This window comes from Poecile atricapillus, chromosome 6 (assembly GCF_030490865.1).
Source record: "Poecile atricapillus isolate bPoeAtr1 chromosome 6, bPoeAtr1.hap1, whole genome shotgun sequence".
NCBI lineage: Eukaryota > Metazoa > Chordata > Aves > Passeriformes > Paridae > Poecile > Poecile atricapillus.
In genome coordinates, this window is record NC_081254.1 from 18119417 (window position 1) to 18133726 (window position 14310).

The 14310-nt window shown below is 37.7% G+C and overlaps 1 protein-coding gene across 3 annotated transcripts in view; it reads left to right on the forward strand.

Moving 5' to 3' along the window:
* Window positions 1-2132: 2132 nt before the first annotated feature.
* Window positions 2133-14310, forward strand: part of USP54 (ubiquitin specific peptidase 54) — a 93358-nt gene continuing 81180 nt past the window's right edge. Inside the window, exons 1-2 of one of the 3 annotated variants that reach the window (XM_058841474.1) lie at window positions 2133-2491; window positions 4594-4692. The gene's annotated coding sequence lies outside the window, so the exon portion shown is untranslated. The remainder of the gene's footprint in view (window positions 2492-4593; window positions 4693-14310) is intronic. The other 2 variants (XM_058841472.1, XM_058841473.1) reach the window with 2 other exon arrangements.

A 14310-nucleotide genomic window follows, 5' to 3' on the forward strand; every position in this document is an offset into this window, starting at 1 on the left:
ATTTGGAGACAAGGGACCATTACCCTTTAAGAAAAAGTTAGGTATAGCTCAAGCCAGAACAATAACTAATATTTGCCTTTCAAAAATCCAGAGTGAACAAATAAACACATAAATTGAGATTAATTTATGGTTTTAAGTTCTTCAGGTGCCAAAAAGAAACAGTTATTCTTCCTGGTTCTTGTAACAAGCTTTACTGAGAGTAAACGAATTTTTTTGTGGAAATTCAGACAGAGACAGTGCAATTGTACTACAGAAGGATGACAAAGATCTCAACTCTTCCTAGGCTCAGACATCATTGTTTTGCTCCAGGTTCCTGCATTTACAGCTAGGGAGAAGAAAAGCATATAAGGAAGACACAAAGAGCTGTGAAAAAGCTGGCCACTAAGCAAAGCTGCGCTCGTGCTCCAAAACATCCCTCTACACAAAAGGGTAAATAAGGACTCCGTGGACTTCTTCTTACTGGGAGAAGTTCCTGCTTTAAGCAACAATCCCATCATACATCATTCACTGCGGGGAAAACAAAGTGGTCCCTGGAAGGAGGGCCAAACATACGAGAAACTTTCTGCTGGCCTGCCTGAGGCCACCCTCTGGGCCTCGTGGCACCGGACCTCTCCTGCTCACAGATGCTATACAAATTCAATTACACTGAGGAGCGCCTCAGTCAAACCCCACAGTGCCTGCCTCAGACATGCAATTAGTTCCATCTTCCATTACAAAACCAGCCATACTTTCATGGGCCTCAAGCTAGCACATATTCAGGGCTTCATTATATATCTACTCTCTCTAAATGTTTCTCTTAATTATCTTTGGTCCCTAAGAGAGGCTTGAGGCCTTCCTCATTTGTTCTTTTTTCCACTATGGTTGGTTTAATTCCCAAAGCAAGAGACTGAAATGGGATGGGAAGATACAAGTAAACAAATATTCTTCCAAATGCACAAACTTTTTTTTTTATTTCTAGCGGTGTTAGAAATGCCGTATTAACAGCAGCAGTATGAACACTATTGCAGATGCATATCCACAGACTCTTATGCTTTGTTTGCTCTAGGCAGAACAAACAACAGTCCCAGGCCCCCAGGCACATTCTGTGCATCTGGTACACCACCAACAGGATACCTGAATTATCAGAAGCTGGAAATTCTGGCATACATCTTTTAGATACAGAACACCATGCATCAACTCACTTCTCTTACGTAAAAACAGGCTCAACAATTAAATAAAAAAAACTTCCTGTACACTTACAGAGGTGGTGGCACTTCTTTAAGAATTGTTACAAAACTGAATCTCTCAGATGCAAGGAACAATGGAAATAAAGAAGCAGGAAAGAAACTGTATTAACCCTCATGTCTTCATGTTTCAGTCTGAGTAATTATTATTATTGTTGTTTATCCAGGTATCACTGAGATACCAACTGGTCATGGAAATGGTGGTTGCCATAGCTATCCTCACATTCTCTCTACACGTATGATCCTGAATTCATAGGGAAGCACCCATATATTTCAGTGGGCTAGAAAAGTGCTTCTTGGGTGCCACCAAGAATAGTGTTACACCAGAGTTAATATTGCCCTCAGTGTGCACTGGTGACAAGAAAATCAGACTGCAGCGCACAGCTTCTACAACTGACACAGTTCAAGGAATGTGAGTTGTTTTTATAATGTTTTTATAGTAATTTTATAATTTTATAATGTTTTTATAGTAATTTTACATGCTGTCTAGTATTCAAAAAATCACACTACAAATTTCTAAAAGACATTAGTCAATTTTCCCTCATCCTGGGATGGTCTAATTCACACCTGAAGTATGCATGGTGTTGAACGCACCATGTCCTGGCTCTAACCTGTCAGCTAACTCAGCTCACGTGAACTACAGACAAACTTTCGCTAGACGTGAGCGTGTCTGTTTCCTCCAGCCGTGTTTCGCAGCTACCAGTGCCCAGGCTCGGCAGTCGCTAGCAGTCCGATCGCGCCGCGTCTGAGGCCGCTGTGCTCCGGCACGCCCGGCCCGGCCCCAGCAGCAGCGCCGCCGCCCCGCCCCGCCCCGCGCTCCCTCAGCCCTCTCGCCAGAGGAGGCGCCCGCCGCCGGCGCAGCCCGCGGCTCTCGCGGGAAGATGGCGGCTCTCGCGAGAGGCGGGCGGCGCGGCTGCCCGTAGCTATGGCAGCGGGGGATGAGAGCGCCCGGCGGGAGCCGCGCGCGGGGACAGGTAGGGACTGAAACCGCTCCCGGAGTACTCGGGATCCCTCTCCTCCTGTCCTGTCCCCTCAGGAGAAACCGCGGCCAGACCCAGCTGTTCACTGAATGCTTGACAGTGTGCCCGGAGCCTCGCCGGTGGCGACCCCCGTGTGTGCAGTGGCGCAGCCCCCGCCCGCCTCGGCCGGGCCGCAGCGGGGTCCGTGCGGGGCTCGGCCGGGCCCGAATCCCGGCCCGATCTCCGGCGGGACTGTGAGTGAAGGGCCCCTCTGCTCTGCACGCCCGCAGAAGAAAAAAAGAGTAACAGGTACGAGAAAAAGCGAGTGCTAGAGGCTAAAAAGATATTCTGTTTGCGGGGGTCTTTGAAATAATAAGCGATGTTGCATTATCTTGGTTACTAAGCCAGGCGTGATCAGCTGCCGTCAAAAGTTAAATTTGCATGGGAGCTGCTGTTGGTTAGAAGAAACTCCTCAGTACGTAATTTACGATGTTTGTCTAAGGTAGGCAAACCATGTGCTTTTTCTCCCCCCTCTTTTAAAAGAAAGCAGAAGCTCTTTGCTTTTCCAGAGTCGGATTTCGCTTGAAACCTTTCTTTCAGTAGAAGGATTATGAGTGGACATTCATGAGGATTACAGCCATAAATAGAAACCATAACAATGCACACCCTCTGCTTTCAAAAAGTTGCGGCACAATGGCTTTCTGGTCTTTCAGCTATGTGAACTTCTTCTGGGTATTGTAATGGCTGATCTTGTGTGTTAAAAAAATTCAAAAAGCTTTTCAGATTTCAGAAAAAAAATCTGAGTATTTCAATCATGGGAAAAAGATGCATCTAAAAAGGAAGGGGAAATAGTTGTGTACTTCTCTTGCAACTTGAAAGAAAGACATATGTACTGAAAAAAATACTCTAAGCTTGTGCTGCTTTTCAGACTTGAAAAGAGATTTACAACTGAAAGATTTTTGTGCTGCAGTATACTTGACACTGAGTAGCAGTTTTGGAAAACAATAGGAACATAGATAGTCTTGTTTGCTTCAAGAAGGAAGGAAAGTACTGCTGTGCTGAGAACTCAACGGGTGAGATAACACATGACTTGAATATGACAGTTTTTAAAAATAATTAGAAAAAATTATTATGGGCTGAAAAAAATCTGTCAGCCTGTTGAAATCTGTTCTCATTTAGGAAGTGATAGGAGTAATAACAGTTTAGATAGAATACTCTGTAAGTTCTATTTCATCACCTAATCAAAACTATATCTAATCAACCATGCTGCATTCTCATTCAGACTGGATTAAATAGGAGCTTTATTTTTTTGTTCATTTGTTTCCTCTTTACCTGGTAATGTCACCTAGGAAATCTTTTGCCACACTGTTCTTGGGGTGCTGTGAGGAGTAAGGGTGTGCCTGATTTGTCCAGTGCAGACAAACTTATAGTTATCCCAGAGAATTTAGGAATTTTTGAGTTTTGTTTTTTTGTTTTTGGGTTTTTTTTTATGCTAGTAACAGCTCTAGAATGTTTCAGTTCATTTCTTTCAGGCACTGTAGGTAAGAAATATTCCAGTTTTTCTCTCAATTCTGGGTTAAGTGTCTATTTTGAGACTGTAGTCACAAGTTCGTTAAAAAGGATAATGGGAATTTAAATCCTTCTCTATCTAGTCCTGGAGATGTTATTAGGGATTAAGCCTTCTTAGGCGAATTTTCATGGACAGTACATAGAAGAGAAAGTGTTTATTTCCCAGTTTGTGGAGGTTCAAAAAGTTTGTTACCTTGAAAGACTCATTGAGTCTGAGGACTCTGTAAACATACCTATGTGAAGAATGGTTATGGCTGTCCAGAATCACTTTTAGTCCAACTGTGCAAATTGAAACAGATGATAAAGAAAAAAAAAACTAAGGTAAGAGGATGAAAGAATAATAAGAAGTAACAGTTATTGTTTGTTTTTTGGGTTTTTTAAAATCTGCTGACCTAACTTCAAAACCAACAAAACTGTCTTATAATTAAAATACCTGTTGATACCTCTAGAATATACTGATCTTTTCATTTTTTCTCATGCAGCCTGAGTACTGTATACATCCTTAAGTTTCCTGACATATGTTCCACACACATTTATTCAAACAGTTTAATTTAATTTGTTCTCTGAAAGACTTCTTGTTTGCTTTTTAATTTCTTTATCTTCTGTCAGTGGTCGCTGCAGGCACAATTCCAAAACCATTTTATAATCTGTCACTGAAGGTGATTCTCTAGAAAAGATATGCAGTGCTTGATGGCAGAGAGGAACAGAATGAAATTTTATTACTGACTGTCAAAGAGTTTTGATTGGCTTGCTTGGATCTTTCTGTTGGTTGTGTTAACTGCAAGTCAAGTAATAGGCAATCCCAAATCCTTAAGATTTTGCCTTCTTCCCATCATCTGTAGGCAGCCTCATTCCCTGGGCTTATGCTCTGTGTGTGAAACTGCTGGGAGGAACCATCTTGTAGTGTAGTCCAGACACTTTCTAAGACAAACAACCCAGTGGTAGGTCTCTTATTGTATCTCTTGACATAAATTAAATGCAAGTTTAGTGTGCAGTTAATTTCTTATTTTTTCTGTTATATCACTTGATGCATGGGGTTTCTTGTTCTGGGGCTGAGGAAAGTTTGGTTTGGGTGCATCTCTCCAGCCACTGTCTATGGGACATGGGTCTAGTGTTTGGCCAGACTAGGCTATGATTTGGCTATGCTACTCTGGTTTTATAGCAATAAACCATCTCGATTACTCAGCTTGCAGAACTTAGGTACAGTCACTCAGCTGGGAAGTTAACCTGTTGTGCCTTTCCTAAAGTTACAGTAAGTGTTTTATATCTGGAGTTATTGGAAAGGGAAGGAAAAACTTGAGTTTATAAGCACCTTAGTAAAAACCAAGCAACCTGCAAAGAGGACAAGAGGTTCTTACTTTATTGATACTTTCCAAGATTTGTAAGTTGTATGTGTTCTGTTGTAGTCTTAAATATTAGGAGTAACATTTCATGTTCATGGAGTGTAAAACTTTCAGTAGATTTTGTTGTCTAGTACCCTAAGTTTGTGAAGTAAAGGTGATCTTAGAGGTACTGCATTAAAAGTTGGTGTGTCTATTTACTCCTGTAGCAGTGATTGCTTAGTAAAATGGAGAACTGTGGTACCTGCTGAGTGTTTACTGTGATTGCTCCCAAACTAGTAAGAGAAAGGGCTTAAGCAAACTAGCAAAGGAAAGGGCTGGATGTGGTTTTGAGGCTTAAAACCATTTTTGTTCAAATTATGAAGACATGGAAAATTATGTACTGTTATGGCATAATCTGTACTTTTTCTGTCTAACATAATTTTGAAGAAATACTGTAAAAATACATCTCCTCTAGTATCATTAATGATAACTTGTAAATAAATCCATTTCTGAATTAAAACTATCTGCAAGTAATAGGATACAATATTGCTGCTGCAAGTGGTGTTTAAACATTTTGACTATAAATACATCATAACAACTTGGAACGTAAATTTGATATTCCTTTTATAAAGTACAGTGACCGTTTTCTTAAGAACCTTCAACCTGAAGAAACATACCTTTGAACAAGGCATCTGAAGAGGTCTTTAAGCAGGACTTTGAAATTTCAGCTTTAAGACCTGCATATTGGTGTCTCTTCTTTCTTGTCTTTTCTTTATTAATAAAACCTCTGAAAGCTTTGTACTTGTACAGAAGAAATTATTATTGGGTATCTAACAGTCAGAAGTAACTTTTATCCACAGAATGATGTGTTGTGCTACTAGTGGTATAATTTTCACTGTTCCTCTGGCACTCTACAGAGACTCTGGTCTGGAAATGGTACCTGAGGAGGAAGAGATTACTTCTGTTTCTTCATTTTTTTTGTTATGTTGCTTGGCTTGTTTTCAGAAATGCAAATTGTCATTTTGAGTTTGATGAGAACAGGACTGAGCCTGACAAATCAATTTGTAAAGGCCAGGGCTGTCAGATGATAATAGCTTGCCTTCATTACCAACCAGTTTAGATCTGAACCAATGACCTAGAGGTGAAAAGCTCAGTGTTGTATTACGAATCCTCTGATCTATCCATATGTTCTCTTGTTTAACATCCCTGTAGTCCTCTTAAACAGAACATGCAGTAAATATTGAGCATCATTTGCATTTATAAATATTAGAACAGTGTCCATTCCAGTTGTCTGCTGTGCGTGTGAGGACACTGCAGTTAAATATAGAAACAAGTTCTTACACTCTTTGGCTTTTCATGAGAAACCCTCATACAAATCCAACCATATGGCAAAACCCAGCATTATCCTAAAACCATTAACAAAGAACCTTTTGGTTCCATTAATGGGAAAATGAATCTACAGCTCTAAGTAGCCTACTGGGAGTTATTAATAACATCAGACTACTGCTAAGAAAAAAATGAACTTAAATAAAATATCATTAGGCGCTGAGTCATCCCACCAACACTTTGCACGTTATATCGAAGTTGGTATTTACCTATGAAAGCCTTTTCAGAGTACATTATCTTTATTACTCCTTTACTTTATTCTTCATTGAGTATCTGTAATGGTGTAAAAAAGAGTAATGGAAAACCAATTGCATGGTTTTCATAAAATAGATTTAAAGATTGTTTGAAATGATCAGACAGCCTCATAAACTATTTTCCCATTTGTTCTGAGGTAAGATGTTCCTAGGCAACCTACTGAGCAGGAGGAGGTCAAGAAATGTAAATACTTGGGCAAGTGAATCTTCATTTCTGAGGCTATTAATTTACTGTCTACAGGTCATAGTTTCTGTGAGCTACAGAAATAATAAAATTAACATCTGTATGTATTTGGATTGTCTTTTTATCTCCTTCTCCCTTCTCCTCCAGTCCTTATCTCATTCAGCTTCATATCAACAGACACTGCTGTGTCTGTACGATTGATCTGCTGCCAAATCAAATACAAAGAGGTGAGTTTGCTACTTTCCCCTCACTATGAGAGTAAATTAGGTCTTTTTCCTCTACCTGACCATTAATTTTCATGTAGCTGATAGGAACATAATTTATTTTTGAGACCTCTGGGGGTTTTACTTTAAAATGTTGAAAATTGGCTAACTGATTCAAAAGGTGTTGGTAGGAAACCTATCTTGGTCAGATGATTCTGTGGGAAAAAAAAAAAAAAGGCAAAAAAAAAATTACTGACAACTTACTAGTGAAACAAGGCATATGATTATGCTGTCTGATGTATCCTTTGTCCAATTTGTTTTCTCCCCCTAGAGAGCATCAGCTAGAGCATCCCTCTTGGGGCAGAATTTTCCTTTTTACGTAGCATTTCTAGTAGATGGGATGTGAGCTGTATCTCTTGTAATTTTTTTTCCCCCACTCCTTTGATGGCACTGCACTTATCTTCCAGGAGTTCTGTCATTGAAAGCAAAATATCTGAATCCTTGGAGGTTTTTGAGAACTTGAGAAATCAGGGTTTTAAAACTCATAGATACAATTTATGAATGTTTCCCTCTTTCAAATATCTCTCCAAAGCTGAAACTATTTTGTTTTGTTTTATTTTGTATCTTTTTTTTAAAATGCAGATAAGACTTCACTGAATTGTGATTCTCTGTAAAAGTGTGACAGAACAGGAACCCTGGTGATCTATTAATTATTTTGCAATAGACTCTAGCTTGTTACATTCTGCCATAATTGATTTGATGTGTGCATTTGATCAAGCATGCGGGGCTAGAAGTCTGGTTTTTGGAATTACTTTCCCCTTTTGTCTTTTACAGCTCTGATAATTCTGGCAGTTAAACTTCAGCTGCTTTCCCATCCTATTTAAATTGAAGCAGTGAATGTTGGTTTATTGTAGATACCTGTTTTTAGAATGTAATCAAGTTTGTTAGCTTGTATAAACAATTTAGTCCCATAAACTGTCACAAAAGAAAGGGTTTGAATATATGCTTTACAAATAAGCAGTAGTTAACTACTGGTTCAGAGGTAGAAGCAAGTATGAACTGTCATAATCAATGGTCACACATCTTGAGTAGAATGCTTTTTTCATAGGATAGTTTGGCTCACCAAAATTCATGCAGAGGTGCATGCTGCGTGTCTTGTGTGTGTGGGAACAGCTCACATATGAGAAGCCTGCAGGGAATCAAGGGCAAATTAGGTTTGGTTGTTGTTTTTTTTTTATCCTATCTGCTTGCTTATTTCTCATACTTAGTAAATGTAAATCAGTATTTGTAGCAGATAATGTTTGTGGATGTGATTCATATGGTTTCATTTTTAAAAAGGGGTATGTGGTTTATTATGTTTTGAATTCTGAAAATAATGAATGGACTAAAAATATGTAAGAGTGATTCAGACGTGGGAGACTGTTTGAAGAGGAGGAATATTCTGTATTTCCACAAAACATGGAAATAAATGTATTCTGGGAAATAGTTAATTAGTAGTGTGTCACAAAGCAGAGGATAGCAAAAGATTTTATAATCCTCCAGTTTGTATTCCCAGTACAGTGAACTTATAAATGGATCAATAAGCAACAGCTAATGCATCTGAGCATGTTGGTACATGAGCTGTTACTGTGACATGGAAACAGGTTAATGTCCTCAGTAGATCTGCATGTTATTCAAGAAAATAGGTCATAGTGTAGGGGAAAGGGAGGGAAAATTAAAGAGAAAAAAGTTGTGGTTTTTTTTTTTTCTCTTCCTTTTCATTAAAACTTTTTCTTTATGCTAAATCTGAAGTGTGCTAATGAATAGATAGCCAAACTTCATAAACATTGTGATAATAAACTACAGCACTGTCTCTGATGTCTGTTATGGACACTGTTATCACAACAATCTATGCAGTACTTGTAACAGATGATATCTGGGGAGTTTTTGTAAATACTTTTGAAGTATGTTTAAAAAAAAAGACATTGCCAGAAAAAAACTTGAGGTTTCTTTGATTATGGATGCTTGATTGATTTTAAATAGAGATTTATTTATTTTTCTCAAAGTGAATCGGGGAAAAAATGCTATGGTGTGAGTTTGGCTATGTTGCAGTTTTCATTTAAGTGCTGTTTTTGTGGTTTTCCTAATTTGTTTAAATTCTTGAAGACAGACGACTTCCACAGATTTTTCAGGGAAGCTTTTTAAAACTTCACTTTAGATACTTCTCTTAAAATGTATTGCTTCAGGAGAGGATGCAGGAGAGAATCTTTCTTTCTGTTAGCAAAAACTAGCTGGGTTTAAGACTAGTTTTATTACAGAAATAGCTGTCTTTTAAGAAATATCTTCTGTTGTGCAAATGTGTTTTCTTTAAGGGCTCTTCATTTTTGGGAGATATAGAAAGGTAGTTTAATTAATTTAGTAATGTATTTCTTCAATCAGTCCAACAACTAACACTTGTTAATAATTGTAGCAGTCATATTCAGCTGTATAATTATCACATAAATTAAGATTTTCCATTATTTTCTTCTGTTCACTTTCTGCATGTGATGGATTCTTCTCTGCCTGTTTATCTGATATTGCAGCTGCAGCCTGGAAAGGTACCTGGGCAATTCCACTGTATTCAATTCTTGCCTGGTAGGAACCAGCAGTGATCACAGGCAGAAGATGGTAGAATCTTGTTATCTCCACTAGAACAGAGTCTTTTTCAGGCTCAGGGATAAAGAGGGACATTTTCAAATTGAAGTTGCTTTTTCTGATGGCATTGCTCCAGAAACATTTCTAAACAAAAGCAGCAGTACTGGGAAAATCTTATTTTTCAGGATTATTCTGCAAAGGAATACTTGAGATTTTGGTAGGTTTTGGAAGAGAAAACAGGGAAAATGTATGACTGTTGAAGTGTCATGTTCAACTAAATTGCTTAATCCTGCTCTGAAATAGAGTAGTATAGTACAAGTATCAATTACAAATTTATTTTGTTCTTTTTCTTCTGATAAGGGATGCATGTACTGTTTGTACAGGAGTTAGAATTGATATATCATTTGTCAGTGAACTTTAACCTTTGATATGTTTTATATCATGTATGCATCATAAATAATTTTTTAAGTTGTTTGAACAAGAGTCCAAAGCCTAAAATTAGACTTCTAATTAATCCTAAACTGTTTAAAAATATTTGGATTTTTTAAATTTGTATTTTCTTAGCAGAAAACATCAAATACTAACTTGTTTTAATATTGTTTTACTTCAAATAGCTGTCTCTGGTAGGTCTGAAAATAGTTGTGTTGTAGCACTTCTCTCATATCTCTACCATCCTGCTTTAGGTTAATGATATCAGTAAAAACGTGCAACAATATTCCATGTTGTTCCTTGGCTTTCTTCTTGCAGGAGAAAACCTTTCTTCTTTCCAGCTTATCAGGAGTTAATTTGAGTAATGACATATATACTAAATGCCAGAGCCCATGTTCTTATCCAAAGTTATGAATAAATCATGATATTCATCTTTGGCTGTACTTGGGAATGGTCTGGAGTATTAATATAGCACTCAAATTTTGATTGTTACTTCAATAAAACAATTGAGATTTGTTCTTGAGGTGAATTCTGAGAATTCTCAGTGGCAATTTTTTGTTTTTGGAATACTTAATTTTCAATCCTTCTGTGTAATGCCAGCTTATCGAGCAGATATGTGATTTCCAATATGTCTCTGCTTTAAATAGGACATAAATATGTCTTCACTTGTCCAGTCAAACTAATGTTCTCATTTGGTTTGTGAAAATCACTCATAAATATGACATAGGAACTTTCCTCAGGAAGCATGTGAAGTACATTATCAATTTATGGACATAAATTAAAGCAGGAAAGGTTCTGACTGGTGGTAAGGAAGATATTTTTCCCCACTCCATTGACAGCTGTGCGTTTGAGTGAGAGGCAATCTAGTCTACATCCTTAGAGGATTTTAAGTCCCAACTGGATAAAGCCCAGATCAACCTGATCCAACCTCTTATTCATGCTTCCGGTGTGAGGTTAGGCGACAGACCTCCTCTGGGATCCTCTCTAGCTTCAGTTATTCTGTGGCTCTGATTTACTTGTTGTTCACACTCATTTTCAGCATTCTTTCTTCCTAATTGCGTGAGCTGTTCATTTGGAGTGTTCAGTAAATTCCTTTGGTAAGAATGGCATCACATGAGACTGGAGACTTTGAGGTAGCAGCAGGGGGAAGGGGAGTGCAGACAAATTGTTGTCCAACTGTCTTGATAAGCAGCTGTGGCTGTGCACAGATTAACTCCTGCTTTGAAGAATATTTCTGTGAAGATTTAGTCTAGATTAAGCCATTTTCCTAAGAGAACTTAACCAAACTATGAAATTCTTTGTTCTAAATTTTAATAAATTATGCACGACTTATACTAAACAAACATTAATTTTTGTACAAGAAACAGATGATTCTCACACATTATATAAGATTCAGAACAAGCTCTAATTGTGAGTAGGACATAGCATTACTTGGATATTATGCAGGCAAGAAGAAATAGAGCAAGGGAGCCAGCACATTTTTTCTTCTAATAAAACAGACAAAATTTCAGAAGTGCCAGAAGAGTTTAGTAGGGTTCCTAAGCAGGAAGTCACCAAGGCATTGTATAATGTGTTTGTTGCTGAGATAGTTGCAGCACTAAATTTGTTTAGTTTTCTTTTAAATTTTTTTTGTTACTGATATAAATAAAGAAGGAGGCCAAAAAGAAAGTTTGTTAAATTGCAGTCAGCTGTTAAGCAGACTGAACTGCATAAATGTTTTTGAAGAATAGCACTGTCACTTTTGATTCTTTGTTAAGACAGAAAAGATGCATTTAGTTTCAAAAAAGAATCTCTGTGGGGGATTTTTTTGAGACTATAAAAAATCCTTTTGTCTTCAGAATCAGAGTTGTCATGAGATAGGAAAAATTATAGAAACATTCATAATTTATGCTTATAACTAATAGCATTTTATGAAGAGGTTAATAACTGATTAAGGTTACGATGGGGAGGAAGAAGTCTTATTTATCTAGTAGTAATATTTTTTTGATAAAATTTGCCCTAGACTGAAATCAGGTTACTTTTGTTTTAAATACCCAGTTTTGATCCTAATGTTATCTTTTGGTATGGGATGGAGATGAAATAGTTGATTTCCACGTGCATATCTTTAAGGAGAGCTCCAGAATGAGGGCCTGCCTGCCCCAGCAGAGCTGCTGGCGCTGTGCGGGGATGTTCTGCATTGCCGGCCTGCTTTGCCAAATTACTTTGATAGAAGGAGGTGATGGCAGTGCCTTCTGGTGTGAATGCCAAAGTCACATCCAGCTGCTTGTTTTGGACTGCATACAGGTGCTACAGTCTGAAAAACAGTTAAAAAATATCTTGCCCATTACCTTCCCCAATAATGATCCGATATCTGTCCTCCCACATGATGACTATAAGCAATAAATAGATTTTTAGCACGTAAATTAGTATTTGAATTTTTCTTCCTCTGCCCACTCCCATTATTTAGGTGTATAGTCATGCAATTTTAAAGCTGCCAACATTCATTCTTAAAAAAAAATAAAAATCCAAACAGCTACTGAATATGAGGAAAATGGTGTTAAATGAAACAAAGAATCTTCAATTCTCCCTCTTTTTATGAATATCAACCGGTTTGTTTTGTGTGGGTTTTAAAATATGTTTAATTTGTCAGGGTGGGGAGAAGTTGGCTTGGCTGCTTACCAAAGGAATTTTCCATTGACTGATAATATTACCACATAAATGAGAAGCAGTGGTCATGATTTTGAATCTGTTAAGAACTAATGAAGGCCAACTCTGGGCTGCTCTAAAGAGGTTGTGGAAAAATTCTTGATTTTGAAAAACCCTCAGTCTTTTTTAATAAAGGTCAGCATTTTTAAGTTATTATCCATGGGTGCCCTAACTCAGGACAGCATGAAGACTCATAGTTACCAGTGCTGTCCTTAGTAGTGCTGTCCTTAACTCTTCCTCTCATGAGCAGTTTACCTCCTTAGAAGGTGTTTCAGAAGAAATAGAAAAAGTAGCACAATGTACTCCTTGAACAACAAGTGTGTTTGCAACAGTAGCTGGTAATGTAGGTCCTTCTGTGGTTTTCCAGTCAGCTTTCACAAAGGATTTTATTATTGATCTGACAAAAACATAATACTACTAATGGAACACTACATAGATCAGTCTAGACAAAGCCAATCGCTTGAATTCTGGCTTTTGAATCATGGACACTTGTAACTTTTTGTATTAGTCAGAACTTCCCAAAAAAGCTAATGGGTCAAACAGGTGTTTGTGTCAATTTTTTTCTCCTATTTGGGCTTAACAAAATAAATGGCACACCTGCAAAGTCTAATTACTTAGTAGTTCCTTGAAGTGTTCAGCACTACTTGCAGGGTATAATTATCCAGCTGACTTTAGAGAGGGAAAATAATGTTCTCCTGCCTCGAAGGCATTCACTTAAATGTCTTGGTTTCTGAATTTGGGGGCAGAGGGTGAAGCATGTGGATGTGTTTGCCTGTCATCTGCATGTTCTTTGGGAAATGCAATACCAAATCCAGTCCCTTCCTCTACGCTTACCTGGACTTAATGTCACAACTTATCCCATTAGCAGATTGACATCTTTGAAATCATGGTTTCGAAAATGAAAGTTAAAGTAGGAAAACTATTGCTGCCAAAAATCCATTTGGCATTTTTATAAAGAAACCTATGCTGGAGGAAATACTTTCTGGATTTTTCAGGACAGAATTGTTTTGGAGATTCTTTAAAAGGATCATTAGGGATTTTTTTTCCTCCACTGCGCTAAGATGTTTTAAATGCATACTGGTGCATTCCAAAATTATTTAGAATTTTGACTAAGATAATGAAGAGCAGGATTTGTCTCCTTTTTAATGATGTCAGTTCTGCTTCCCCAACTAGAGTAGCCTCTTTCTTGCAGACAGAAGTTTCTACCGGGAGGGAATTCCTGTAATTTCAGTGGCTGTTGCTGCCTTAGGCAACAATGACTAGAACTGCAGACATCTTTACAGCTGGAATCAGTCCTGCTTTCTTAGGTTGTTTAAATAAAATGTTTTTATTCCCATTGAATGGCATAATAGGAAGTTATGTTTACTGGTACCTTCAGATTTTGGGATGCAGCCAGGATACCAACACTGAAAGCTTTGTGTTATGAATGACAAAGGTTTTACATGTCATTTGATTGCATATTTAGTTATGTTTTAATTAGAAA